Source organism: Oncorhynchus kisutch, linkage group LG6 (assembly GCF_002021735.2).
Source record: "Oncorhynchus kisutch isolate 150728-3 linkage group LG6, Okis_V2, whole genome shotgun sequence".
NCBI classification, from domain to species: domain Eukaryota; kingdom Metazoa; phylum Chordata; class Actinopteri; order Salmoniformes; family Salmonidae; genus Oncorhynchus; species Oncorhynchus kisutch.
This window is the reverse complement of record NC_034179.2, coordinates 44,513,199-44,540,831: the sequence shown is the minus strand read 5'-3', so window position 1 is coordinate 44,540,831 and position 27,633 is coordinate 44,513,199. Positions and strand designations below refer to the sequence as shown.

The 27,633-nt window shown below is 40.6% G+C and overlaps 1 long non-coding RNA gene across 1 annotated transcript; it reads right to left on the bottom strand.

Annotated features, from left to right (window-relative positions):
* Positions 1-336: 336 nt before the first annotated feature.
* Positions 337-23,118, bottom strand: LOC109892153 (uncharacterized). The gene is made up of 4 exons (XR_002255573.2): positions 22,751-23,118; positions 8,189-8,377; positions 8,000-8,099; positions 337-3,881 (listed from the first exon to the last, which is right to left on the bottom strand). It is a non-coding gene; the product is annotated as an uncharacterized LOC109892153 (long non-coding RNA).
* Positions 23,119-27,633: the final 4,515 nt, after the last annotated feature.

Sequence of the window (27,633 nt, the reverse complement as noted above, 5' to 3'; positions counted from 1 at the left end):
CCCTGAAATCCAATTAAATCACACAGATTGATTATTTAACTTCAGAGCCATATCCCCACCACCTCTCCAAATTGAATGATGCCTAGATACATCAAATAAGATGGGATTTTCAAGATGGCAAAATGAATGAATCTATTTCTTTGGATCCATCAAATGAATGCGGACACTTATCAAGGTGGCCATATTGCCTCTGCTGTGAACGGTGGTAATACTATGAATGAACTATATAGTCAATTTGATGACTGGTTGGAGTATACAGTAGGACACATGGCAGAAAAATACATTAAACATGACTAAACTCATTAACATATCGTCACTGGAGGCATTCACTACAATCTTGAGTTCATGTTTATTATACAATATGGGTGGAATGTAGACAGAGGAACCACAAAATGTCATCTTGCTTATACATGTATCCTAATCATGAATGCACTCATGTTTTACAGCTTAATGTCATCACACTGAGCAATCTCTAGTCTAGACTATTTGTTTGACTAGTCAATTTACACACAGCACTGACACACACTATCCCCACCAGAAATGCCACTAGAGGTCTTTTCACAGTCCCCAGGTCCAGAACAAATTCATGGAATACAGAGCCACGAGTGCATGGAACTGCCTTCCATCTAATATAGCGCAAGTGAACAGCAAACCTGGTTTATAAAAAACAAATAAAGCAACACCTCATGGAATAATGCCTCACCCCCATGTGAGCTACTTGTTGTGTGTATGTACGGACATGTACACTATATATACAAAGTATGTGGACACACCTTCAAATGAGTGAATTTGGCTATTTCAGCCACATCCGTTGCTGACAGGTATATAAAATTGAACACACAGCCATGAAATCTTCAAAGACAAACATTGGCAGCAGAATGGCTTTACTGAAGACCTCTGACTTTCAACGTGTCACCTTTCTAACAAGTCAGTTTGCACAGAGCTCTGACCTCAACCGACTGCGTGCCAGGCCTAATCACCCAACATCAGTGCTGGATCTCACTAATGCTCTTGCGGCTGAATGGAAGCAAGTCTCCACAGCAAGGGACAGAAGAGCTTATAATCACCCATGGTTTTTTTGGAGATATTTACCTACATCCTTGTGCTAAGATGCTGTGGCAACTCAACACATGGCAGAGCACACCTTTCATATTAGCATGCTGAGTATTGCACACTATTACTGGTGGCAATTAAATAACCAATACACTATCAGATTTGGATCTCTTGGAATTGTATTTTTTTCCCAGTATGACAAATTTCCCTAAAACAAATAGTTCTGCACTTTGCAGCATTGTTTTTTTTTATGAGTTAGTCTAGGTAAATTATTTAATCAGTCTAGGTAAATCATTTGATCTAATGGCGAAGGGTAACCAAATACCCAATAGAATGTTCCATTGTTGTTTGATAGTCATTTTCTATAGAGAGCTTGCGGTCGCAGTTGTAAATGAGAACTTGTTCTCAACTAGCCTACCTGGTTAAATAAAGGTGAAATAAATAAATAAAAAATCAGCTAGCAAAATGCACCAGGCGCCTTGTTTTAAGACCAAAGTCACCCTGTTGGAAGTTATCCAATAATCCACATGGCTGACTGCCTTTTGCTACCACTGGAAACTTCGGAAGATTGCCCATTATTTCGTTTTTTAAGGACCCAGAAAACAGAGGAATTGGGAGAACCTATTCAAGAAAGTAAATGTTTTGAAAATGATCAAAAATGATTATTAGCTAGCTAGCTTTCTACAGAAATGTAGTGTGCAGGCTAACTCATGAGCTGCTATGTAATGTTCACTAGTTAGATAACTTTATATAATGTATAGCTAGCTAAGTGAATTAAATATCACCAGCTTGCTAACGTCATATTAGCTGCTTAGCTTCATGATGTATTTATCGTTGTAACTCGAAATGCATTTGTAGCTAGGTAGCTAACTAACAGCCACGGAAGAGGGTGAAAGGATTAGCCAGCAGTTCCAGCTGTCAGAGAAGGGAGACAAGGCTACTCTGTACAGGGCAGGTAACTGTGGGAGGACATTATGAAAATATTCTCCAGTTCCATTCCCTAGTGAGAAACTGAAGACAGAGCTATATAACTAGCAACATAATATTCAGTACTGTCTTATTTGAGTATAATTATATGTTAGCACATTTGGTGAACAAAAATACAGTTTAAAAGTCACACAAAAATGTATAAACCTATTAAAACTGGAGCAGGCCAACCCTGCTGGGTGTGCATGCTTCTGTTCCAGCCCAGAATGAACACACCCGATTCAATGTATCAAATCTTATTAGTTAATAATCAAGTGTACTATTTCTGGGCTGGAACATAAGCCTGTTCCCCCATAGATCAGGGATCAAGGTATGGTATTGGCTTTTTTTGGTTCACCTAAAATTATGCTTAAGTAAAAAACAGCCTACATGTTACTAACATGTCTATCCTTTAGATACGAGTTAGTGCCTCGACACAATCCTGTCTCAGCGCTCTACAGGCAATTCCTTCGATCTCATGGCTTTGATCTGACATACACTGTCAACCTTATATAGACAGGTGCGTGTCTTTCCAAATCATGTCCAATCAATTGAATTTACCACAGGTGGACTCCAATCAAGTTGTAGAAACAACTCAAGGATGATCAATGGAAACAGGATGCACCTGACCTAATTTTGATTCTCATAGCAAAGGGTACATACGTAAATAAGGTATTTATTATATATATATTTTTTATAAATTTGCCAAAATGTCTAAAAAGCTGTTTTTGCTTTGTCATTATGAGGTATTGTGTGTAGATTGATGAGATTGAAAAAATATTTGTAGATTGAAAAAATATTTCATACATTTTAGAATAAGGCTGTAACATAACAAAATGTTAAAAAGTCAAGGGTTCTGAATACTTCCCGAATGCATTGTACCTGATTCAACTCAGAGGGCCTGATGATTAGTTGATAAGTTGAATCAGGTGTGTTTGTCCAGGACTAGAATAAAATGTACTGTTGGAGGTACGCGAGGACTGGTGTTGGGAACCACTGGCCTACAGTATGATGGCATTAGCCTTATGGGCATTTGCAATGCAGCCCTTGCCATTGTGCATCTGAAGCAGAGAAGCTTAACTCACACATGGTTTACATATTGTTCAGCTATATGTTCTCAATTTAAAAATGATACCAGTTGACAATGTATATGAGGCTAATCATTATACTGGATTTTGTACATGCCTTGTGCTGACATTAAATTGTTTAGTTCAAATCCAACCATTGTAATCTAGGTGGTGAAATGTCTGGAAGGAGATGATGGGATCCTTAGCTTAAAACATACAACTATTACTATCAATTTCAATGCCAGATACTTTTCTCGTAGAAGGTCTGAGTGGCACTGAGAGGTGCTACAGTGTTAATGAAGATGGTTTGCTTAAGACTACCCCAACAATTACATTGTCTATGCTAAATGTGTATAAATTGTAAAATAAATAAAATAGTTGGGCTATAAGAAACACTTTCTATTCAATGGGGCTAGGTAAAGCAGAGAGAACAATACTTTTAATTTCACCCATACAAAAATGTAGTGTTTTATTAAATTACAGAATGTTTACAATGTCATGAACAATAGTCTTTAACACTTTTCAAAATACATTGTATACATTCATATGATTTAAGGGGGCACTTCTGTCTTGACGACAAGGTGAAGGTGCTCTCTACTCAAATGGCACAACAGAATCATTCAGCTAGTCCAAAATACAACATACGACAACCATCTCGTATAACTGAGGGATGTCTCCTTTCACAGCTGGGAAAGGACGAAGTAGAAGCAGAAACTGTTGCTGCTGCAGCATTGCTCATCTTTACAGTGGGAATCCAGTCGACATGGGTGTCTTGATAGGGGTCAGCTGGTGAACCTACAGTACATAAACAAATGAGAAGCACTCCTGATGTTAGAATATCACTTCTTCAGGTCACCTATACCATCAGAGGACTTAAGTGTATGGTTGTCTTTAATTCATTCAGGTGTTTTAGTTTCATATAAAGATTACATCAATTGTTTGGCTGGAGCAACCAATAGTCAACAAGGTTGTCCTATGTCCAGTTTAATTTAAAAAAATGTTTTTAATGTGTTTATTATATGATATTTAAAAAAAAAATTTATTCAATTTGCATCTCCCCTTTTCATGGTCATGGCCAGAATGGATCCAGCTTTTGTCAAATTCATGTAATATTTTACATTCCGTAGCAGATTAGGAGAATTTATGCAGCATGTTAGGAAAAGGGTTAGGGTTTACAAATTGTTTTTTATTTTTAACTTTTGACGAAAGCTGGTTCCCTTTTAGCCAGAACCCCTTTTCGGCCAAGATTACATGGTTGCATTCAAAACAAGGTCATTTTTATTGATCTGTTGTCAGTGTCAGTAGAGTAGGCCTAGGCTACTATCGTACTAAAAAAGATTCTGCTAATGTCTCCAGTCCATATAAAGTGTAGTAGAATTGCATGACATTTTTATTAAAGGCTACATTTCTCCTGTGCAAATGAAAGAAACATCTCTGATATAGCCCATAAGCCTGTGCCACTATGTGCTTATTAATAGCCTAAATTATTACTATCCAGTCTACTCATCACATTAGGAATAGTATGCTTACATTCGTCTGCAAATGTGTGTCATGCATGCTCCCGCCATTCCCCCCTAGCGCTCGAGGATGCCAGGCTCCCCAGCATTGCGCACTCCTGCCTTCCCCCCGTCACGCGCATCAGCAATTATTGGACTCACCTGGACTCAATCACCTCTATATTACCTTCCCTATATCTGTCTGGTTCCCCACTCTGTTCCCTGCTTCTGCATTAATGTTCATACAGTGCCTTGCGAAAGTATTCGGCCCCCTTGAACTTTGCGACCTTTTGCCACATTTCAGGCTTCAAACATAAAGATATAAAACTGTATTTTTTTGTGAAGAATCAACAACAAGTGGGACACAATCATGAAGTGGAACGACATTTATTGGATATTTCAAACTTTTTTAACAAATCAAACACTGAAAAATTGGGCGTGCAAAATTATTCAGCCCCCTTAAGTTAATACTTTGTAGCGCCACCTTTTGCTGCGATTACAGCGATAAGTCGCTTGGGGTATGTCTCTATCAGTTTTGCACATCGAGAGACTGACATTTTTTCCCATTCCTCCTTGCAAAACAGCTCGAGCTCAGTGAGGTTGGATGGAGAGCATTTGTGAACAGCAGTTTTCAGTTCTTTCCACAGATTCTCGATTGGATTCAGGTCTGGACTTTGACTTGGCCATTCTAACACCTGGATATGTTTATTTTTTAACCATTCCATTGTAGATTTTGCTTTATGTTTTGGATCATTGTCTTGTTGGAAGACAAATCTCCGTCCCAGTCTCAGGTCTTTTGCAGACTCCATCAGGTTTTCTTCCAGAATGGTCCTGTATTTGGCTCCATCCATCTTCCCATCAATTTTAACCATCTTCCCTGTCCCTGCTGAAGAAAAGCAGGCCCAAACCATGATGCTGCCACCACCATGTTTGACAGTGGGGATAGTGTGTTCAGGGTGATGAGCTGTGTTGCTTTTACGCCAAACATAACGTTTTGCATTGTTGCCAAAAAAGTTCAATTTTGGTTTCATCTGACCAGAGCACCTTCTTCCACATGTTTGGTGTGTCTCCCAGGTGGCTTGTGGCAAACTTTAAACAACACTTTTATGGATATCTTTAAGAAATGGCTTTCTTCTTGCCACTCTTCCATAAAGGCCAGATTTGTGCAATATACGACTGATTGTTGTCCTATGGACAGAGTCTCCCACCTCAGCTGTAGATCTCTGCAGTTCATCCAGAGTGATCATGGGCCTCTTGGCTGCATCTCTGATCAGTCTTCTCCTTGTATGAGCTGAAAGTTTAGAGGGACAGCCAGGTCTTGGTAGATTTGCAGTGGTCTGATACTCCTTCCATTTCAATATTATCACTTGCACAGTGCTCCTTGGGATGTTTAAAGCTTGGGAAATCTTTTTGTATCCAAATCCGGCTTTAAACTTCTTCACAACAGTATCTCGGACCTGCCTGGTGTGTTCCTTGTTCTTCATGATGCTCTCTGCGCTTTTAACGGACCTCTGAGACTATCACAGTGCAGGTGCATTTATACGGAGACTTGATTACACACAGGTGGATTGTATTTATCATCATTAGTCATTTAGGTCAACATTGGATCATTCAGAGATCCTCACTGAACTTCTGGAGAGAGTTTGCTGCACTGAAAGTAAAGGGGCTGAATAATTTTGCACGCCCAATTTTTCAGTTTTTGATTTGTTAAAAAAGTTTGAAATATCCAATAAATGTCGTTCCACTTCATGATTGTGTCCCACTTGTTGTTGATTCTTCACAAAAAAATACAGTTTTATATCTTTATGTTTGAAGCCTGAAATGTGGCAAAAGGTCGCAAAGTTCAAGGGGGCCGAATACTTTCGCAAGGCACTGTATGTCCTTGTATACCCGTGTGCTGACGCTGTTTCTGTCCTGTTACCTGTCTGTTCCTATTAAATGTTTTACTCGCTGTACCTGCTTCTCTTCCCCGGCATCAGTCTTTACAATGTGATGATAGAGGCATGCAATCCATTGTTATAAAGGTGTATTTTTATGGTGAAAAAATACCTTCCCCAAAACTTGAAAATCACGCGACACATACTAATATCTAGACTACAAGCTATCTAGCTAGCTAATTTAGGCAAATGTACTGTATACAGTGTTAACATCTGATTAACATAACAGCTAAACTAAACTCGAAATTGATCAGACTTGACTTACCAGTAATGAAATAATCGTAGCAGACCCTGTACTGACAGCTGTCTGGGTTCAGGTCTTGACAGGCAAAAAGGTTTCTTAACTTTTCTGACAGTTCTTGAGTCTTATCTCATTGTTATCACCAATGGTCAGTGGCGATTTTAGCATGTAAATCTTGGTGGGGCAAAAAAAAGAAAAAGTGGGATGCATGCCAGCAAAGCCACTACACAACACAACACTAAACAATACATTAATTGCACTATAGTGGTGACAAACGGTGCCCACAAACTGTTAGGGCCTATATAAAGCTGTCCCAGCAGCAGAGTCCCAACAGCAATCCCAACACCTTACCACTGCTACACCTGGTTATCAGCGGAGCCTAGTCTGGCAGTGAAACAGTTCATTCAGCCTCATTTACTGCCATTTAAAAAACTTAACTGATATGGCTGACTTTCTTACACAAATGTGGTTTCTACTGACAATTGAGATGCACAAACTATGGCATAAGAGGACGACAAGGGGATAAGAGGCAATCCATAATTTTGATTAAGACATTAATGAGCAAGCGACGACGGACGTAGTCAATATAACTATTTGTTCAGCACTTTTTAAATGTACAGCGACAGAATTCAGAACATGGGCCGTTCTTACAGTCCTTTGCGTACACCAAGCCACAACCGTAGGATAAATAAAAGGGGCATATAAGCAGACAATGAAAGCTCTTATATTTGATGATTACATTTCTCTAAAACAGGTTATAGGTTACATGTGCACCACCAAGTTAGAATAGTAAGTGAAATTAAGAAGTGAAAATAGACCAAATTATTAGGGTGAGGCACATTGAACACCATTTGTGTTTTCGCGTGTCAAAACAGATACACGTCAAATAACACTATCATGCTTTTAATTTGACACTTCAAATAACACAATTCTATTATAGAATGTTGTGTGTGCTCAATTTGCACGTGCAAGCCAAGCGTCACCACTACTACAGTAGCACTGTCAAAGCTGTACAAAAAAAGTCTTCAGACAAGCACACACACCAGCCACGAACAATGTGTTTACAATACAGTGTTAGTGAAAATAGACCAAATTATTAGGGTGAGGCACATGGGCTACTAACAGCTTACTACACAACATACACTTAGTATTACTTTCTTAGCTACAGTATACATGTATCCCTTGCATATTACATCATTTATGCAGCAGCATAAAGTTACAAGACATTTTTGGACTCACCTTGTGCTGTGCTCACTTAAACAGGAAGGTGGCACGGTGGTCCTTTGTGGGCAAATTTTGTCATCAAAGTCTGGCATTCTCTGTATTTAGGGTGGAATCTCTGAAAAACAAAACACACAGCCACTCCACTGAAAGCAGGCTAGTGGTTGCTTTGAAATGCTTGCTGTTAGCCACTGATTCCTTCCAAACCTCTCATTGTTGAATTTGCAATTTCCAACTTGTTGAAAGGGACCCATAAAGTCAGCTTCCTCCTCTTTCCCCAGTGAACTACACAAAGTGATTTGCCCCGCTGAGGAGCTATGAGTCTGAACAGGCTGATCTGGGTAGCACGAGGTATCCAATCCACGGGCAGCAGGGTCGTGTCCTCAGTGCCAGTCCCTGTGGAGACAGAAGAGGTCATCCTTCTGGAAGAATGCTGCTTCTCATTCCAAAAACAAAGGCTGGGATTGTTGAAAGCTGACAGAAAGGGGGGGGGGGGGGGGGCACATGGTGGGACAATGGGATAAATCCTATAAAAATGTAACAGCCCTCCGAATGGGATTTTTGCTTAGGGATGAGGTATTATTTTACTGTGATGCATAAGTGATACATAACATTCAGGTAATTTATCTGCCTTACAATCAACAGTCACATGGGCAGTCAGACAGACAGTCATGCCATTTATTTTAATTCGCTTTCATTTCCTGACGAGACTTGACCTTATGAAAGGGCCACATTCTGAGTGGACATCCTTAAGCCCCTGAATTGCCACCTATTTGACATGGTAAAAATAAACCTCTAATAAAAGAAGTTGCCCAGATTGTAAAAAAGAAATGGCTATATGAGAGGCAGTACAGTGAGACATTTCTATATTGGATTGAGGAACATGTTGATAGTGGTAGTCAAACAGGAAATTAGCTAAATACTTTTCGCAGGGGGATTAGAATGCAGTTGTTTCTCTGAGGAGTGCATGCAGCAGGTGTTTTGGAAGAGGAGGAAGTGTCTGCGAACTCCCTGCCCTGTGAAAGACCAGTCAAGATCAAAGCTACTGTATTACAGAGTGAATCAAAGGCTGAATCAGTCTATAGACAGTGTCTGAAAATGGCAATGTGAAATTAAAGAGCACCCAGAATATTGTATTAAATGGTGTATACACTGGACTCAATGGCCTCTTCAGAAAAGAAAGCATTTGTTCAAATTCTTCAGAATTTGTCTCAAAAAACAACAGGTGATATTTTTTTAATTATTATTTTGTTTCTGACAGTTGAGAGAGAAATTACTTTTTTCTGTCAGGTGAGAGAGACAGCATCAATTTCTTGAAAAGGTATGCATCCCCTCCTTCTTTTTCAAGGGAGATATTGGAAGAAAATTGAACTTTAAGAGCATTTAACTTTAAGGGTCATGATGGGATATGGTGGAAAGTAGCTAAAAAAACAAGAGTACATACACTTGATGACAGAGAGGAGGGTGTCCTTGAAAAACTCCTAAATCTGATTCTGCCTGTTGGTTCCTTTTGAATGACAAGTGTGTCTTATTTCCTCATTCCAAAAGATAATACAATCTTCAACAAATGTTGTCATTTCATTTAATAAAAAAAGGCTTTGTAAACGTCAGTGTGCGAGAACAGCTTCGCTTGATTAAAGCTTTATGTTCCAACCAGTTTTGGGTTGTAGTTTCACTACATGTAATTCCACTAGTAATTTAACTACATTTTTCAGTATGGTAGTTTAACTAAATTCACAGTGGGATTAACAAGAAGTTGTGCTTTTAAATGATGTATGACACTTGTATTTTCACGATATTTGTATTTTGAATTTCGGGCTCTGTAATTTCACCGGATGTTGTCGTAGGTGTCCAGCTAGCGGTGCATGCGCCAAAAGAGAATGCAGTTTTAAGGAAAATAATAGTTAAGAAAATACTTACTAAATAAACTAAAGTGAAAAAAATTCAAGAGTAATAATAAAACAACAATAACGAGGCTATTTAAAGGGGGTACCGGCACCGAATCAATGTGCATAAATCCGGGATTCTATTAGTATGGTATGTTACCTTTGTATGATATTTATTAATTTGTGTGGTATGTTCCGAATTACAATTCATGTAACATGTTACAACTCCTCTAACTGGGGTACCTGCTCCTGCTGAATCCATGGTAGGTGTGAAATTCTGTTACACGTGTGTACTGGAGGCGAAGTCAGGTGCAGGAGAGCAGAGTGTAGTTAACAGGCACACTTTTTTTCTGGTCCAAACGAAAGCACATAAGTACATAAACATTCCCAAAACACGGAACACAAACAAAATTCTGGCGCGTGACAATTCTCACATAACATAAAACAATTTCACACAAAGACATGAAGGGGAACAGAGGACTAAATACATGCAGTGTGATTAGGGAATGAAAACCAGGTGTGTATGGAACAAGACAAAACAAATGGAGCGGCGATGGCTAGAAAGCCAGTGACGTCGATTGGCGAACGTCGCCCGAACAAGGAGAGGAGCCGACTTCGGCGGAAGTCGTGACAGTTACATATTGCAATTCATACAATGTTACGAATTGCAATTAGTGCAATATGTTACGGATTTTGAAAATGTACAGTATATTGGGCTCCCGGGTGGCGCAGCTGTCTAAGGCATTGCCTAGCAGTGCTAGAGGCATCACTACAGACACCCTGGTTCGACTCCAGACTGTATCACAATCGGCTGGGATTAGGAGTCCCATAGAACGGTGCACAATTGGCCCAGCGTCATCTGGGTTTGGCTGGGGTAGGCTATCATCGTAAATAGGAGTTTGTTTTTAACTGACTTGACTAGTTAAATAAAGGTAAGCAAATGGCAAATAGCTAGGTGGCTAACATTAGCTAGGGTTAGAGTTATGAGTTAGGTTAAATGGTAAAGGTTAGGGTTAGAGTTAAAGGTTTAGGGGAAGGGTTTGCTAAAATGCTAAGTACCTAAAAGTTGCTAAAATCACATTTGCTTTGTTAAAATCCCCAGCTACAATAAATGTATCCTCAGGATATAGGGTTTCCAGTTTGCATAGTCCAGTGAAGTTCTTTGAGCGCCGTCGTGGTATCAGCTTGAGGGGGGATATACACGGCTGTAACAATAACCAACGAGAATTCTCGGCATTTGATTATGAGGAATTCTAGGTCAGGTGAACAAAAGAACTTGAATTCCTGTATGTTGTTTCAATTACACCATGAGTCGTTAATCATGAAACATACAAACCCCGCCCTTCTTTTTCCCAGGGAGTTGTTTATTTCTGTCGGCGCGACTCACAAAGAATCTTGGAGGCTGTATCGACTCCAACAGCATATCCTGAGAGAGTCATGTTTCGGAAGTTTACATACACCTTAGCCAAATACATTTAAACTCAGTTTTTCACAATTCCTGACATTTAATCCTTGTTAAAATTCCCTGTCTATGGTCAGTTAGGATCACCACTTTATTTTAAGAATGTGAAATGTCAGTAGAATAGTAGAGAGTGATTTATTTCAGCTTTCATTGCTTTCATCACATTCCCAGTGGGAAGTTTACATACACTCAATTAGTATTTGGTAGCATTGCCATTTAATTGTTTAACTTGGGTCAAACGTTTTGGGTAGCCTTCCACAAGCTTCCCATAATAAGTTCGGTGAATTTTGGCCCATTCCTCCTGACAGAGCTGGTGTATCTGAGTCAGGTTTGAAGGCCTCCTTGCTTACACACACTTTTTCAGTTCTGCCCACAAATTTTCTATAGGATTGAGGTCAGAGCTTTGTGATGGCCACTCCAATACCTTGACTTTGTTGTCCTTAAGCCATTTTGCCACAACTTTGGAAGTATGTTTGGGGGTCATTGTCGATTTGGAAGACCCATTTGCGACCAAGCTTTAACTTCCTGACAGATGTCTTGAGATGTTGCTTCAATATATCAAAATAATCCCCCCCCCCCATGATGACATCTATTTTGTGAAGTGCACCAGTCCCTCCTGCAGCAAAGCACCCCCACAACGTGATGCTGCCACCCCCGTGCTTCACGGTTGGGATGGTGTTCTTCGGCTTGCAAGCCTCCCCCTTTTTCCTCCAAACATAACGATTGTCATTATGGCCAAACTGTTCTATTTTTGTTTCTTCAGACCAGAGGACATTTCTCCAAAAAGTACGATCTTTGTCCCCATGTGCAGTTGCAAACCGTAGTCTGGCTGTTTTATGGCGGTTTTGGAGCAGTAGCTTCTTCCTGACTGTGCAGGGAAGGACTCGATGTCGATATAGGACTCGTTTTACTGTGGCTATAGATACTTTTCTACCTGTTTCCTCCAGCATCTTCACAAGGTCCTTTGCTGTTGTTCTAGGATTGATTTGCACCGCTTGCACCAAAGTACGTTCCTCTCTAGGAGACAGAACACGTCTCCTTCCTGAGAGGTATGACGGCTGTGTGGTCCCATGGTGTTTATACTTGCGTACTATTGTTTGTACAGATGAACGTGGTACCTTCAGGCATTTGGAAATTGCTCCCAAGCATGAACCAGACTTGTGGAGGTCTACAATTTTTTTTCTGAGGTCTTGGCTGATTTCTTATGATTTTGCCATGATGTCAAGCAAAGAGGCACTGAGTTTCAAGGTAGGCCTTGAAATACATCCACAGGTACACCTCCAACTAACTCAAATGATGTCAATTAGCCTATCAGAAGCTTCTAAAGCCATGACATCATTTTCTGGAATTTTCCAAGCTGGTTAAAGGCACAGTCAACTTAGTGTATGTAAACTTCTGATCCCCTGGGATTGTGATACAGTGAATTCTAAGTTAAATATCTGTAAACAATTGTTGGAAAAATTACTTGTGTCATGCACAAAGTAGATGTCCTAACTGACTTGCCAAAACTATAGTTTGTTAACAAGAAATTTGTGGAGTGGTTGAAAATCAAGTTTTAATGACTCCAACCTAAGTGTTTGTAAACTTCTGACTTCAACTGTATATTTAACACACACACACACACACACACACACACACACACACACACACACACACACACACACACACACACACACACACACACACACACACACACACACACAGTGCATTCGGAAAGCATTCAGACCCCTTCCCCTTTTCCACATTTTGTTATATTACAGCCTTATTATAAATGGATTTTATAAAAAATCATCCATCTACACACAATACCCCATAATAACAAAGCAAAAACAGGTTCGCTCTGTCAGTATTCAGACCCTTTGCTATGAGACCTGAAATTGAGCTCAGGTGCATCCTGTTTCCATTGATCATCCTTGAGATGTTTCGACAACTTGCTTGGAGTCCACCTGTAGAAAATTTGATTGATTGGCCATGATTTGGAAAGGCACACAAATGTCTACATAAGATCCCACAGTTGACAATGCATGTCAGAGCAAAAACCAAGCCATGAGGTCAAAGGAATTGTCCGAACTCCGAGACAGGATTGTGTCAAAAAGGTCCCCAAGAACACAGTGCCCCCCATCATTCTTAAATGAAATAAGTTTGGAAACACCAAGACTCTTCCTACAGCTGTCTGCCTGGCCAAACTGAGCAATCGGGGTAGAAGGGCCCTCTTCAGGGAGGTGACCAAGAACTCGATGGTCACTCAGAGAGCTCCAGAGATCCTCTGTGGAGATGGGAGAACCTTACAGAAGGACAACCATCTCTGCAGCACTCCACCAATCAGGCCTTTATGGTAGAGTGGCCAGACGGAAGCCACTCCTCAGTAAAAGGCACATGACAGCCCGCTTGGAGTTTGCCAAAAGGCCCCTAAAGGACAGTCAGACCATGAGAAACAAGATTCTCTGGTCTAATGAAACCAAGATTGAACTTGTTTGCCTGAAATCCAAGCATCAGAACAGCATATATATAGAAAATATCCACACACTGAGACACACTGTTCTTTATCTGGCTTTGGTACACTGGCAATGGTGTTTGGCATGATGGGCTGTGGAAGTTCAGACTCTTTGTGCTTTGTGCTGTCCTATTCGGTGTCCTGTGTGAATCTAAGTGTGCGTTCTCTAATTCTCTCCTTCTCTCTTTCTTTCTCTCTCTCGGAGGACCTGAGCCCTAGGACCATGCCCCAGGACTACCTGACATGATGACTCCTTGCTGTCCCCAGTCCACCTGGCCATGCTGCTGTTCCAGTTTCAACTGACCTGAGCCCTAGGACCATGCCCCAGGACTACCTGACATGATGACTCCTTGCTGTCCCCAGTCCACCTGGCCATGCTGCTGCTCCAGTTTCAACTTCCACCTGACTTTGCTGCTGCTCCAGTTTCAACTGTTCTGCCTTATTATTATTCGACCATGCTGGTCATTTATGAACATTTGAACATCTTGGCCATGTTCTGTTATAATCTCCATCCGGCACAGCCAGAAGAGGCCTGGCCACCCCACATAGCCTGGTTCCTCTCTAGGTTTCTTCCTAGGTTTTGGCCTTTCTAGGGAGTTTTTCCTAGCCACCGTGCTTCTACACCTGCATTGCTTGCTGTTTGGGGTTTTAGGCTGGGTTTCTGTACAGCACTTTGAGATATCAGCTGATGTACGAAGGGCTATATAAATCAATTTGATTTGATTTGATTTGGTGGCATGGTTTTGTCCTGTCTGCGGTGTACGCACAGCTGGATAAGAAGAGGTAGGTCACAGAACGTGACCCCTGAGGGCTGAAGCGCGTAGAGTGTAAAAATCGTCTGTCATCGGTTGCAACACTCACTATCGCTACGTATTCATTGCCAATCCCACTAGCTCCAGGTCATCTATAAGTCTTTGCTAGGTAAAGCTCCGCCTTATCTCAGCTCACTGGTCTCCATAGCAACACCCACCCGCTGTCAGAGCAGCTTACTGCAGCTGAACACAGCCCACCTGTAAATAGCCCATCCAACCAACTACCTACCTCATCCCCATATTTGCTTTTGTTTTTCTGCTCTTTTGCACACCAGTATTTCTACTTGCACATATATCACTCGAGTGTAAATTGCTAAATTGTAATTACTACGCCACTATTGGCATTTTTATTGTCTTACCTCCTTACTTAATTTGCACACAATGTATACAGATTTTTCTAGTGTGTTATTTACTGTACGTTTGTTTATCCCATGTGTAACTGTGATGTTTTTGTCGCACTGCTTTGCTTTATCTTGGCCAGGTCGCAGTTGTAAATGAGAACTTGTTCTCAACTGGCCTGGTTAAATAAAGGTGAAATGAATAAAAAAATATATAAAAAAATGTAATACCAAGTTCCAAACTGCCTTTGGAAGCAACGTCAGTACAATAACTGTTCGTCGGGAGCTTCATGAAATGGGTTTCCATGGCCGAGCAGCCACACACAAGCCTAAGATCACCATGCGCAATGCCAATCGTCAGCTGGGGTGGTGTAAAGCTCGCAGCCATTGGATTCTGGAGCAGTGGAAACACGTGCTTTGAAGTGATAAATCACGCATCAACTTTAAAGTTTGGTGGAGGAGGAATAATGGTCTGTGGCTGGTTTTCATGGTTCGGGCTAAGCCTCTTAGTTCCACTGAAGGGAAATCTTGATGCTACAGTATGCAATGACATTCTAGACTATTCTGTGCTTCCAACTTTGTGGCTACAATTTGGGGAAGGCTGTTTCAGCATGACAATGCCCCCATGCACAAAGCAAGGTACAGAAATGGTTTGTTGAGATCGTATACATTGACTTACCAATCAATGTATACTGAACAAAAATATTAACGCAACATGTGAAGCGTTGGTCCCATGTTTCATGAGCTGAAATAAAAGATCCCAGAAATGTTCCAAATGCACAAAAAGCTTATTTCTCTCAAATTGTGTGCACAAATTTGTTTACATCCCTGTTAGTGAGCATTTTTCCTTTGCCAAGATAATTAATTCACCTGAGAGGTGTGGCATATCAAGAAGCTGATTAAACAGCTTGATCATTACACAGGTGCACCTTGTGCTGTGGGCAGTAAAAGACCACTCTAATATGTGCACAAGACACACAACACAATGTCACAGATGTCTCAAGTTTTGAGGGAGCGTGCAATTTGAATGCTGACTGCAGGAATGTCCATCAGATCTGTTGCCAAATAATTGAATGTTAATTTATCTAAACTAAGTTGCCTCTAAAGTCGTTTTAGAGAATTATTTGGCAGTACATCTAACCGGTCTTATAACCGCAGACCACGTGAAACCACGCTAGCCCAGGGCCTCCACATCCGGCTTCTTCACCTGCTGGATCGTCTGAGACCAGCCATCCGGACAGATGATGAAACTGTGGGTTTGCACATCCAAAGAATCTAATTTGTGTCTCAGGAAAGCTCACCACAATCTTAGAAAAAAAGGTGCTATCTGTAACCTAAAAGGGTTCTTCTGCTGGAACCCTTTTAGGTTCCATATAGAACCCTTTCAGTTCCAGGTAGAACCCTTTTCACAGAAGGTTCTACCTGGACCCAAAAAGGGTTCTCCTATGGGGACAGTCACAGAACCCTTTTGGAACCTTTTTTTTCTAAGAGTGCAGGGTCTTGACTTGACTGAAGTTCGGAGTTGTAACCGACTTCAGTGTGCAAATGCTCACCTTCGATGGCCACTGGCATGCTGGAGAAGTGTGCTCTTCACGGATGAATCCCGGTTTCAACTATACCTGGCAAATGGCAGACAATGTGTATAGCGTTGTGTGGGTGAGCGGTTTGCTGATAGTGACGTTGTGAATAGAGTGCCTCATGGTGGCGGTGTTTAAAAAAATAAATAATAGAACCTTTATTTAACTAGGAAAGTCAGTTTAGAACAAATTATTATTTACAAATGATGGCCTACTCCGGCCAAACCCGGACGACGCTGGGCCAATTGTGCGCCGCCCTATGGGACTCCCAATCATGGCCGGATGTGATACAGCCTGGATTATGCTTACGGTATGGGCAGGCATAAGCTATGGACAATGAACACAATTTAATTTTATCGATGGACATTTGAATGCACAGAGAAATTGTGACAAAATCCTGAGGCCCATTGTTGTGCCATTCATCCGTCGCCATCACCTCATGTTTCAGCATGATAACGTGCGGCTCCATGTCGCAAGGATCTGTACACAATTCCTGGAAGTTAAAAATGTCCCAGTTCTTCCATGGCCTGCATACTCACCAGACATTTCACACATTGAGCACGTTTGGGATGCTCTGGATCGACAGGGTGTTCCAGTTCCTGCATACAGTATATTCAGTAACTTTGCACAGACATTGAAGAGGAGTGGGACAATATTCCACAGGTCACAATCAACAGCCTGATCAACTCTATGCAAAGGAGATGTGTCACGCTGCATGAGGTAAATGGTGGTCACAGCAGATACTGACAGTTTTTTTGATCCATTCCCCTACATTTATTTTGAACGTACTGTATCTGTGACCAACAGATGCATATCTGTATTTCCAGTCATGTGAAATCCATAGATCAGTGCCTAATTAATGTATTTCAAGTGACTGATTTCCTTATATGAACTGTAACTCAGTAAAATCTTTCAAATTGTTGCATATTGTGTTTATATTTTTGTTTAGTGTATATCAAGTGCCGTGGAGGGCACAATCTTACAATGTTGCAGTTCAGAAAGGAAAGTTTTACCATCTATGGCGAAAGCCGGGGCCTCTGATGGAGACTGTAGAAATGTCATCAACGCATGCTTCAGTATTCCCCCTTCTCTCTAGGAGAATTTGTGTACCCAGGTTCCATAGGCATATCAAAAGGATCCCAGCATGGTTAGTAATGGAGATGACCAATGCAGAGAAAGACAAGTGCCTTAGCAGAATGCAATCTAAAGCTTGTGTGGTCCAGAGACGAGAACTCTACCATCTACGGCAAAAGCCTGGGCTCCTGAAAGGGACAATAGAATTCTCCCCAACGCGTGTTACAATAGCTAAATAAATATAAATAAATAAATATACACAGTATGTAAAAACCAGCTCCTACCTTGACAGAGACTGAACATCTCGAAAACAAAAGCAAATACTGTAGCTTGCTATGGCCCACCACCTATTATTTAGCATATCAAAATCCTGATATGGACCTCAGACAAGAGCATATGCATTATATTTGCTGAGAAAATATACAGTGCATTTGGTAAGTATTTAGACCCCTTGACTTTTTCCTGATTTTGTTACATTACAACCTTATTCTAAAATGGATTAAATAAAATGTTTTTGCCTCATCTAAACACAATAAACACAATACCCCATCATGTCAAAGCATAAACTTTAAAAAACTTTTTTTTTTTTACAAATGTATTATATCACATTTACATAAGTATTCAGACCCTTTACTCAGTACTTTGTTGAAGCACCTTAGGCTGTGATTACAGCCTCAAGTCTTCTTGGGTATGAATCAACAAGCTGTATTTGGAGAGTTTTCCCCATTCTTCTCTATAGATCCTCTCAAGCTCCGTCAGGTTGGATGGGGAGCGTCGCTGCATAGCTATTTTCAGGTCTCTCCAGAGATGTTAGATCGATTTCAAGTCCGGGCTCTAGCTGGGCCACTCAAGGACATTTAGAGACTAGTCCCGAAGCCATTCATGCATTGTCTTGGCTGTGTGCTTAGGGTCGTTGTCCTGTTGGAAGGTGAACATTCATCCCAGTCAGAGGTCCTGGGCGCTCTGGAGCAGGTTTCATCATGGATCTCTCTGTACTTTGCTCCGTTCATCTTTCCTTCGATCCTGACTATTTTACCAGTTCCTGCCACTGAAAAACATCCCCACAGCATGATGCTGCCACCACCATGCTTCACTTTCGGGATGGTGCCAGGTTTCCTCCAGACGTTATGCTTGGCATTCAGGCCAAAGAGTTCAATCTTGGTTTTATCAGAACAGAGAATCTTGTTTCTCATGGTCAGAGTCCTTTAGGTGCCTTTTGGCAAATTCCAAGCAGGCTGTCAAGTGCCTTTTACTGAGGAGTGAATTCCGTCTGGCCACTCTACCATAAAGTGATGCAGAGATGGTTGTCCTTCTGGAAGGTTCTCCCATCTCCACAGAGGAACTCTGGAGCTCTCTTAGAGTGACCATCAGGTTCTTGGTCACCTCCTGATAAGGCCCTTCTCCCCGATAGCTTCGTTTTGCCGTGCAGCCAGCTCTAGGAAGAGTTGGGGACCTTCAATGCTGCAGGCATTTTTTGGTACCCTTCCCCAGACCTGTGTCTCGACACAATCATGTCTCGAAATTCCTTCAACCTCATGGGTTGGTTTTTGCTCTGACATTCATTGTCAACTGTTGGACCTTATATGGACAGCTGTGTCCCTTTCCAAATCATGTCCAATCAATTTAATTTCTACAGGTGGACTCCAATCTAGTTGTAGAAACATCTCAAGGATGATCAATGGAAACAGGATGCACCTGAGCTCAATTTCGAGTCTCATAGCAAAGGGTCTGAATACTTATGTAAATAAGGTATTTATGTTTTTTTATCTCTAATAAATTTGCCCAGATTTCTAAAAACCTGTTTTCGCTTTGTCATTATGGGGTACTGTGTGTAGATTGATGAGGGGAAAAAGGCTGTAATATAACGAATATACTTTCCGAATGCACTGTACTACTGGCAGTATTTGTCAACATATAGAGAAAATGGGATGTCCATATAGTCCTATCTCATAATAGCCAATTAGTCCATACCTGGTCATACCATGTCGGTTATCTGGAGGGAATCCAAAAATGATATGTGCATGAAAGAAAAATATGGATTTCATATTTGTCAAATTATTGAGCATGTACTGAAAACTCAGAAATGCAGCAGAAATTGTCCTTATTTTCAGCATATCAAAAAACATATCAAGATTTGGATATGGACCTTAGCCAAGAGATGCATATCTGGACTCAATATAGCTTCCTATCTTGAAGGTGCTGAGAAAACACAGATATGCTACATATACAGTCAGTATGTGTCAACATGAAGAGAGTCTAAATAAGTTCAGGAGTAAAAATATGTTTCACAAATCACATAATAAGTTGCATGGACTCAGTCTGTGTGCATTAATAGTGTTTAGCATCATTATTGAATGACTACCCTGTCTCTGTACCCCACATATACAGTTATCTGTAAGGTCTCTCAATTGAGTAGTTAATTTCAAGTAAAGATTCAACCACAAAGACCAGGAAGGTTTTACAATGCATCGCAAAGATGGGCACCGATTGGTAGAAGTGTAAAAAAATGTTTTTAAAGCAGACACTGAATATCCCTTTGAACATGCTGAAGTTACTAATTAGGCTTTGAATGGTGTATCAATACACCCAGTCAATACAACGATACAGGTGTCCTTCCTAACTCAGTTGCTGGAGAGGAAGGAAACTGCTCAGGGATTTCACTTTTAAAACCTTTTAATGGTTGTGATATGAGAAAACTGAGGATGGATCAACAACATTGTAGTTACTCCACAATACTAACCTAAATGACAAATGAAAAGTAGGAGGCCTGTACAGAATACAAATATTCTAAAACATGCATCCTGTTTGCAACAAGGCATGTAAGAAATACTGGCAAGAATTTGGCAATGAAATACCATTTTTGTCCTGAATACAAAGCATTATTTTGGCGACAAATCCAACAACACATCACGGAGTACCTCTCTTCATATTTTCAAGCATGGCGATGGCTGCATCATGTTATGGTTATGCTTGTCATCAGCAAGGATTGATGATCAAATGAAACAGAACAGAGCTAAGCACAGGTAAAATGCTAGAGGATAACCTGCTTCAGTCTTCTTTCTAACAGACACTGGGAGACAAATTCACCTATTAGCAGGATAATAACCTAAAACACATGGCCAAATCTATATTGGAGTTGCTTGCCAAGACGACATTGAATGTCCCTGCGTGGACTAGTTACAGTTTTGACTTACATTGGCTTGAAAATCTATGGCAAAACTTGAAAATGGCTTTCTAGCAACGATCAACAACCAACATGACAGATCTTGAAGAATAAACAGAATAATGGGCAAAATATTGTACAATTGTGTGAAAATCTCTTAGAAATGTACACAAAAAGACTCTAATCGCTGCCAAATGTGTTTAATCAAGATATATTAGTGTTTTATTTTCATTAATATGTTAGAATTTTTCTCCCATTTTGACATTACAGAGTATTTTGTGTAGAGTGTGGACCAAATATGATAATTAAATCCATTTTCATCCAACTTTGTAACACAACAAAATGTGGAAAAGGTCAAGGGGTGTGAATACATTCTGAAGGCACTGTATGCTATATCTAAAAGACACAGCTGGATTCAGAATTTGTCAGGATTTGGTGCATATCCAGAAAACTCAAAACATGTATTAGAAATGAATATCTTAAAAAAGAATATCTTTAGAATATCAAAAACATGTAAAGATGTCCCCTGATATGGACCCTTTTGCCCAGTGTAAGTGTTGGGTTACACTTTTAGCCTGCTAGCTAAGTCCATTTGAACAAAACCTTCCATACACATTACCCATTGTAGAAGTGCTCAGAAAGTGACTTTTTGTACTTGAATGCCAAAACAATCAAGAGATCAAAGAGCTCAAAGTTAACCCATTTTGCATACCATGAGACATCCATGTCTTCATCACAGAAGAATATAAACTGTTGAGTTTGATATAATTTAAAAGCTTACAAACAGGGTTGTCTAACCATTTTATAATATCTGAAAATATATATTTTTTAATAAAGAGTATCTATTTTGTCGGGTGTGATTTAGGGTGGGTTATCTAGGGGAATTGTATTTCTATGGTGCCTGATATGGTTCCCAATCAGAGGCAGCTTTTTATCGTTGTCTCTGTTTTGGGATCATATTTAGGTAGCCATTTTCCCATTGTGCTTTGTGGCATCTTGTAGATAGAGTTGCCTGTGAGCATTATTATTAGCTGCACGTTTCGTTTGTTCGTTTTGTTGTTTTGTTCTTTGAAGTTTTCATTTCCAAAATAAAGGATGGAAACATACCACGCTGAATATTGGTTTACTCCTTATGACGAACCTGTCTTATATTATCCCCAATGTATCATCCATGTAAAAATGAATCATATCCGACAATACCTTGTTAATTCTATGTGCTGTTCATTTTGCTAGGATTTTGGCATCACAACACTGTAGTGTAAAGGGTCTCCAATTTTTGGATCTTTATATTTACCACCTGGGTGCTGTTCCAGTAACAGTGAAATCAGACCTTCTTGCTGAGTATCTGATAGTCTACCATTTTCATAGGAGTGGTTAAAACATGTTAATAACGGTTCTGAGAACATAAATAAATATTTGATATACCTGAACTGGTATACCTTCCAGCCCTGGAGTTTTCCCGGATTTGAAAGCTTTAATTGCATCTAAAAGCTCCTCCTCTGTAATTAGGCCTTGACATTAGTGTTTCTGTATAGCTGTTAATTTGACACTATTATTAGAAAAAAATCCTTACAATTAACTTCAGGTAGTGGAGATGGAAGAGACTGAAATGAAAATATATGTTTAAAGTACTTTGCTTCCTATTTCAATATATTATTTGGTGAATCATGGCTCACTCCATAATTTGTAACAAGTTTCTGTAAATTCTACCCTTCTACCATACTAAATGTAACTTATCATACTAATTTGAGTGTCACAGATTTACAATTACTATGTTACGTCTTGTCTTTGAGGCCAGGCTGACCCTGCAGACCCATTGGACCATTGACACATAATACTTTGGTCTGCAACATGTCCCTTTGTGACAGCACCAAAATCACACAGAACACACAGAGGAGTTCAACACCTGTACATGGCTGTATCCCTCCTCACTGCGACTGTTGAAGTTGAGAATAGAACTTACCTTAAGGTTTAATTGTAACTCCAGTTTGACAGCATTTCCCTTGTTGCGTTAAATCCAATTCAGTCTATGAAATAGTTTGCTTTTCTATGCTTCCACGCTCTTTTCCACCTCCAAGACAGACAGATTCAAAGCCTTTTTTCATTTAATTTCATGCCAACATTGTAGCTGATAGTCCCAAAATACACCCGCAAAACATGCTCCTGAGATTCACTCCTTGCTCCAGTTCACAAGCACAGAGATGTGGGAATAGTAGAGAAGGCAGTGGGTTCTGTAGTATACATACTCTCTCTCGCTTGTTCTCTCTTCACAGCTATCGCTCTCTCTCCCTCTCTCTTAGCTCTCTCCCTCTCTTGCTTGCTCTCTCCCCCCCCTTTCTCAGCTCTCTCTCAGCTTTCTTGCTTGCTCTCACTCCCCTCTCTTTCTCTCTCTTCCTCCCCTCTTTCTCTCTGCTCTCTCTCCATCTCTCTCAGTGCTGGTGCTAGTGATTAGAATCTGGCAGAGGGAGAGAGAGAGGCAGACAGCTTGGACAAAGACATCTGTGATTGTGTTTATATGGGAGTCTCTCCTTCGAAGCAATAACCCCCCCCCCCCCCCACCCCTTGTAGAGGGTTAGCTGTTGGCATGTACCACTTGCTCACGGAGCAGGGTGGGTAGCCTGGCGAGAGAGAGAGAGAGAGAGAAAGAGAGAGAGAGAGATTTAAGAGGGTTTTTGTTCCATAAATAATTTCAGAACCACTTGCCTTTATGACATGTGTTAAAACAGATACATAATATATAATGATAATACTTACAATATATCATACAGCAACAAAGAAAGTGACGCATGCATTTCATGTATAACATTGAGTAATCCTTTGAAATATCACACCTTTAGAATCATTCATGTACATTTAGAAGAAATACAACATCTAACTAACTCAAACCTAACCTTTATAAATACTGTACAGTGGCCATGCATCAAGAGACTCACATGAATTGGGAAAGGTCTCAAGGTATTCAAATATTTTGCAATACCTTCCTTGGGTGGGACCTTAGAGGACCACCAGCAATGTGTCGCAAATTGATCTTTACAAATGATGACAGGCTGCTGGTCAGTTTTCCTGTTGAAGCCAGTCTGAAGTTCTCTGAACATGCCCTACTTTTTTGTTATTTTTCATTTATTTAACCTTTATTTATACAGGGAGCGAACAATAAAACCCAGGTCTCTTTTTCAAGTGAGCCTGGTAAACAACAGACAAAATGCATATAGATAAAGAAAACACGTACAAGAACATACAACAGTCCAAATAAAACACTATAATTGACTTCAGATGACAGCCGTATGTGTCATCAGAAGTAAATTATAAGAACACATACATTCCTCTTTGAACAGGAGTCTTCTAATGTCTTGAAGTGATCGTACGGCACTAAGGAGTCTAATTTTAGAGTATATTCAAATTCATTCCAGTTACAGTGGGGCAAAAAAGTATTTAGTCAGCCACCAATTGTGCAAGTTCTCCCACTTAAAAAGATGAGAGAAGCCTGTAATTTTCATCATAGGTACACTTCAACTATGACAGACAAAATGAGAAAAAAAATCCTGAAAATCACATTGTAGGATTTTAAATGAATTTATTTGCAAATTATGGGGAAAAATAAGTATTTGGTCAATAACAAAAGTTTGTCTCAATACTTTGTTATATACCCTTTGTTGGCAATGACAGAGGTCAAAAGTTTTCTGTAAGTCTTCACAAGGTTTTCACACACTGTTACTTGTATTTTGGCCCATTCCTCCATTCCTGCAGATCTCCTCTAGAGCAGTGATGTTTTGGGGCTGTTGCGGGGCAACATGGACATTCAACTCCCTCCAAAGATTTTCTATGGGGTTGAGATCTGGAGACTGGCTAGGCCATTCCAGGACCTTGAAATGCTTCTTACGAAGCCACTCCTTCGTTGCCCGGGCGGTGTGTTTGGGATCATTGTCATGCTGAAAGATCCAGCCACGTTTCATCTTCAATGCCCTTGCTGATGGAAGGAGGTTTTCACTCAAAATCTCACGATACATGGCCCCATTCATTCTTTCCTTTACACGGATCAGTCGTCCTGGTCCCTTTGCAGAAAAACAGCCCCAAAGCATGATGTTCCCACCCCCATGCTTCACAGTAGGTATGGTGTTCTTTGGATGCAACTCAGCATTCTTTGTCCTCCAAACACGACGAGTTGAGTTTTTACCAAAAGGTTATATTTTGGTTTCATCTGACCATATGACATTCTCCCAATCTTCTTCTGGATCATCCAAATGCTCTCTAGCAAACTTCAGACGGGCCTGGACATGTACTGGCTTAAGCAGGGGGACACGTCTGGCACTTCAGGATTTGAGTCCCTGGCGGCGTAGTGTGTTACTGATGGTAGGCTTTGTTACTTTGGTCCCAGCTCTCTGCAGGTCATTCACTAGGTCCCCCCGTGTGGTTCTGGGATTTTTTCTCACCGTTCTTGTGATCATTTTGACCCCACGGGGTGAGATCTTGCGTGGAGCCCCAGATCGAGGGAGATTATCAGTGGTCTTGTATGTCTTCCATTTCCTAATAATTGCTCCCACAGTTGATTTCTTCAAACCAAGCTGCTTACCTATTGCAGATTCAGTCTTCACAGCCTGGTGCAGGTCTACAATTTTGTTTCTGGTGTCCTTTGACAGCTCTTTGGTCTTGGCCATAGTGGAGTTTGGAGTGTGACTGTTTGAGGTTGTGGACAGCTGTCTTTTATACTGATAACAAATTCAAACAGGTGCCATTAATACAGGTAACGAGTGGAGGACAGAGGAGGCTCTTAAAGAAGAAGTTACAGGTCTGTGAGAGCCAGAAATCTTGCTTGTTTGTAGGTGACCCAATACTTATTTTCCACCATAATTTGCAAATTAATTAATAAAAAATCCTACAATGTGATTTTCTGGATTTTTTTTCTCATTTTGTCTGTCATAGTTGAAGTGTACCTATGATGAAAATTACAGGCCTCTCTCATCTTTTTAAGTTGGATAACTTGCACAATTTGTCACGTTCTGACCTTTATTTCCTTTGTTTTGTCATTATTTAGAATGGTCAGGGCGTGAGTTGGGGTGGGCAGTCTATGTTTGTTTTTCTATGATTTGGGTATTTCTATGTTTCGGCCTAGTATGGTTCTCAATCAGAGGCAGGTGTCATTAGTTGTCCATGATTGAGAATCATACTTAGGTAGCCTGGGTTTCACTGTGTGTTTGTGGGTGATTGTTCCTGTCTCTGTGTTTGCACCAGATAGGTCTATTTTGGGTTTTCACGGATTCTTGTTTTTGTATTCAGTTGTTCATGTGTACATTTACGTATTAAAAGAACCATGGACACTTACAACGCCGCATATTGGTCCTCTGATCCTTTTCGCCTCTCCTCTTCTTCCGAAGAGGAGGAAATCCCTTACACAATTGGTGGCTGACTAAATACTTTTTTGCCCCACTGTATGTGGCACGTAAACAATCTAAAAACGATTTTAACTAGGTCAGTAGTGGCAAAAGGGATTTCAAGAATTAGCCATTCCTGGGAGCGAGTGAGGTATTTCGTACTACTGTATATCAGGAGTGATGTGAGGTCGTATGGTAGTTTCTGCATTGTAAATTAACAGAAGGCAATGCTGTGTTCTCTGTGTTGCCAGGGACCAATTTTTGACACAAATCACAATGATGTGTGCGAAAACATGGTCGCACTAAGGGTCAGTAAATGAGAGGAAAGAAACCTCATCAGACTAATTTGGGTATCGTAATTTACACAATCGGTGTCGCTGTAGACAACATCACAAAACATTGGCTTATCTAATAGCTTTTGTGGATATCACAATACACTGGGGATAGTCTCTGAAAGCAAAGTGCAGGCTATTGAAATTTAGCAAATGATAGTTCCACGAAGGTGGCATGCACTATGACTTGAATATTGCATGTTTCTTTTGACGGAAAGCTTCAGTGTTAGAGAATCCCTCTATATGTGGATTGGCTATGGTTGAACAGCTTGCCTTACCAGGAGCACGACAAGTAGGTCAAAGCTCCCAGGGATCTTGTAAGTGTTTTGGGGGCAAACAGACCCACACATCTCCTAGATGTGGCTCTCTAGAGAGGTGATGGGAGTATTTAGGCCAAGGCCATACAAATACACAGTGATCTCACTCCTTTCAATATAAATCATGGAACCTAAGGAAAGATAAGAGACACATGTTAAGCATTTGGCAGCAGCCAATCCCTTGATTCATTTAAGGATGGTGAAATATTTTATTTTACCCATATCAGTACTGAGTTATTCTCATACAGTAGCTAAAGATTGTGAGGGAAGAATGGCTTTTTAATGCTATAGCTTTGATTATGATCAGCTAATGGCTAAGAAGCAGAAGTTATGGTGGAAATGACTGTTCAACGGTGTCACTTTTGGGATACCCATCATGCACCTTGTCATTCCCCAGTTACCAAGGGAGCGGTGAAAACAGAGGTAGGGAAAAGGAATAGAAGACAGAGATCAAGGCAGGGTACATTGTAATGAGAGGGATAAGAAGCTCAGCCGACCTGGAAGCTTTGATATTTTGTCTTTGGGTGTCTCAGGGGATGGCCTCATTCATTCACTCACTCACTCACTCACGTCACACACGCACCTACGCACGCACACACACACACTGATTTATGTCATGTAAAGGCAGGAAAGTGGTGCATCATCTACTCTGCCAGCATTGTGGCACTTTTGGTATGATAAAATACTGCAGTGGCAAGACAATACAAAGACTCTTGTGAGTCTGCATATCCCATTTGAGCTGTTATCAAATTTAGCTGTTTATTGGATCAGCAATTCTGCCCTTAACTTTTGAGGAGGACGTGGGTGAACTGACTTGAGAGAGAATTA